A 3,805-nucleotide genomic window follows, 5' to 3' on the forward strand; every position below is an offset into this window, starting at 1 on the left:
AGGGTGTAAGCTGCCGCAGCCTGCGCAGGCAGCTCGCTCCTCGTCCCTACCTACCCGGGCAGCCCTGCGGAGCCCAGCCTGGCACTGCCGGCCGTCAGGAGGCTATTTTAAGGCCTTCGAGTGGTTGTAGCTGACCTCCTTATTCCAGTTTATTCCAGGACACCAGCCCTACTCAACGGCCACACAGGCCTTCCCTTTTTTCCTTCATAATTGCTACTTAAATAAAATAAATACAAACGAGCTTTCTTTTTCACAAAAGGCATTAGCTCTTTCGGCACAGGAAGCTCTGAAAGTGTTCAAAATTTCACTACCAAAGGTCATGTCTTCCATTAAAATTCAGGCCTGATTAAAGTTTGGCAAAGATTTTTGGAAGCTGGTGAAAGATTCAGGAGTGAATTAAACGCTTGTTCACATGTAGTATCCTAATTTTCTTTGTTTGTGAGGAAACAAATGTAGCCCTTTTCTAGCTTCAACTGCAGCCTACTATGTCATTAATAATTTCCACAACTTGCAGAAGGTTATTTTGTAGCCCAATAGATATCCTACACCGCAAGAGATAAGTATTTGAACCTCATTTTGGGAGATAAAAATAGGAGATATCATGAAATTAAAAGTTCATAGTTGCCTGGGAACAAGCGATTATGACCAGATTGCATTTATCATGGGGAAATGAAGGACAGCCCCAATAAAACCTGTGTATTTCTGCTGCTTCAGAAAAGCTAATTTTCACAAACTGAGAAAAACAGTAAGGGGAACTGACAAGGCAAAAAGGAGAGAACACCAAAAAAAGGGGGCTCTCTTAAAGACCCTATTAAATGGCCAAGCCACTATGTTTTTGCAATCACAGAAGGCAGTAACTTTCCCACGAAAGCTCAAAAGTGGCAGTTAAAAATAAAATGGAAAACAAAGATAAATTATATAAATTACAGTTGATACATATTACAAGTTACATTATCAAAAATTTATAAAGGAAGTTAATATAAAAAATCTGTGGTTGTAAGAGCTAGACAAATGACGCATTTTAAGTGTGTTAAGAATAAAAGAAAACCGAGTGATAATACTGGCCCATCAGTAAATGTAGTTCATAAGTGGGTTTTTGATGATGTGAAAAATGTAAATATGTTCAGAAAGTACTTCTGTGCTACAAAAGAATCAAGTAGGTGGATCTCAAAGGGACTGTGAAGAACTGCTCCAGCCTGCTAGTAATTAAGAAAGAGGAATCATGACCATTCTCCTGTAAACAGACTTAGATAAGTTTTACTCCCAGTTTCAGAATAGATAATTGGGCTCTTTCACCTTTTTAAGTAAATTTTTGAATAGTTGTGAAATTCCAAAGGAGTGCTAATGTTATACCAGTAGTCAAAAAAGGGAAATTGGAATGACATAAAAATATAGGCCAACATCAGAACTCCAAATAATAATGGGAATAACATTTAATTTTAAAATATTTCAAAGAAAGGAATAGGAATAATCCCAGTCTTCTTTTATGAAGACTAGGTCTAATCTAACTTCTCTAAATTCATTCTTTGATGAGATTGCTCATTTGGTTAAGTACATATAGATGATGTAGACTTTTAAGACAGTCTGAAAGAAAATGTAATACCCCATGATATCATTAAAGCATATGCTAAATTGGCTAAGAATTGCCTAAATGACTAATGGCAAAAAAGTAGCTGACCTTAAGGAACCTTCATCGAACAGCTATGTTCCTGTGAAAAGGGGGTAACATCTGAAAATGACACAAAGAGGAGGAAAATTGTAAGGGTAATAAGGACCAAGCAACCATGTGAAGTAGTCTGTATTGAGTGGCAAACTGGGCCTTGTCAAACAAAATACATTTACTATAACTAAATCCCTGTAACAAACATGAAGGATTGTACATGCTGTGTACTGAGAGGCAGATGGCACCTGCTGAAGAAGATTTAGGGTTGTAGTCACCAACTCGTCATAAACACTCACTCTGACACTGGGAACAGGAAGGATTAATCTGCATCAGGAGAGTAGGGAATAGGGGAGACAGTTTTCTCTCTGGATATATCTTTGATGAGACCAATCTTGTGTACTGTGTTTCAGCCCATGTTTTGGGGGAAAAAAAAAAAAAAGAAAGTTGAAAAATTGGAGAAGGGGCAGATTAAAAGCTGAAAATGTGATTCAAGAATTAAAGAAAGATGCTGCTAAATGAGACTTAAAGAGCTCAATCTGTTTATCATATCAAAAAGATTGACTTGATTACAGCATATAAGTACCTCTGCAGAGAAAAAAATTACTGAATTCTGAAGGGCTCTTTAATCTAGCAGAGAATGGCATAACAAGAAGCTGTGGTAGAAACTGAAGTCAGACAAATTAAAATGAAGCACACAGTTTTTCTTCTTAAGGTGACAATACATCACTGGAACAAACTAACAAGGGCACCAAGAAATTTTTAAATTGTTTTATGACCCCAAACCAGCACAAGGTGTCTTTCTGGAAGACAGGTTTTAGCCAAATGCAGGTTACTGCCCTCGGTGTTTGTACATGCATGAAATATAATGACATAGCATACAGCAGAGATCAGACCATAAGACTAAATGGTGCTTTGTTGTCTTACTTCATTATTTCTTGTTATACTAAGTGAAAATATAAGAAGGGGTGGCTACTGGTGAGCATCTGCTCAAAATTATATTCTTTGTCAACTGGCTGCAATCAGACTCCATGAAAAACATGACTAACCTGAGTGTGTAGGATTTAAAATGATTGCAATACACAAGACATTCTTGGCAAGCAGAGTATGAAATATCAAAAGACAATCAACATTAGTCACCTATTTTCATTTTTCAGTGCACTAAGCTGACAAGATTTCAATTTATCTGTGCCACAAAGGAGCTTAGAAGAGCTTAAGGAGAAGCTGAAGGAAAGGGCAGAAGCATGAAACCATTGAAAAACATTGGCCATCAGACTTCAGTAATGTGATAATTAAAACTGTAAGCTTTGAAACGCTGGCAGACAAACCAGACAACTAATTCTATATGCAATATTACACTAGTAAATATACATCAGCTTTAAATATTTATGGATTTCTTGCCCAGTTTGTGCATAAATGAATCAAGTTACCTCACCTGAAGCGATGATCCCCTATGAGCTGTGGTATGCACTGAAAACTAAAAGGTTTGACACTGACAAGTAATACCTACCTCTCTGAAAGCAGCCAGGACCACACAACTGAATTGTGTTGCACATAAACTATTGAGAACTGCATTTAAACATTAATGAACTAACGGTCATCCTAAGTGTTGTATTTGCCAGGATGTGAACTTGCATCTTCTCTCTTCTGCTTGCAAAGTTGATATGGCAATGTTCACCTCAGCACCCTTTCTGTTCTCATCACCTGTCGCCCACTCTGAAGTTTGTTATACACTGACATAACCTTTTCAACAAGTAACGAACCTCCTCTAAACTATGCAGAAAACCAACAACCGTAAACAAATAGATCAGTAGAATAATAGTACATTCCTTACTGAAGGAAGAAAGAATAAAGTTAGAGAGGAAGAGTTCATTTTGGAGGTAGCATGTAAACATTTTTTTCAATTTTGCTACCCCAAAATTCAAAACAAGGGTGCTTTCCAAACCATAAAACAATTTTATCCGAAAGAGATTCAAAGATTTCAAACTACTTAATTTTGGTATGCAGCCCTAACAACCTGAGAAAGGCTTTGAGTTCTGGAAAATATTGAGAAAAATGCCAGGTCCTTTAGATGGTCTTAAAGATGGAAGCTTTCAAAATTACCACACAGTTTTGCAAATCTAACCTGGATGGTGCATAAAGTAG

The sequence above is a fragment of the Mesitornis unicolor genome, unplaced genomic scaffold (assembly GCF_000695765.1).
Source record: "Mesitornis unicolor isolate BGI_N332 unplaced genomic scaffold, ASM69576v1 scaffold36088, whole genome shotgun sequence".
NCBI lineage: Eukaryota > Metazoa > Chordata > Aves > Mesitornithiformes > Mesitornithidae > Mesitornis > Mesitornis unicolor.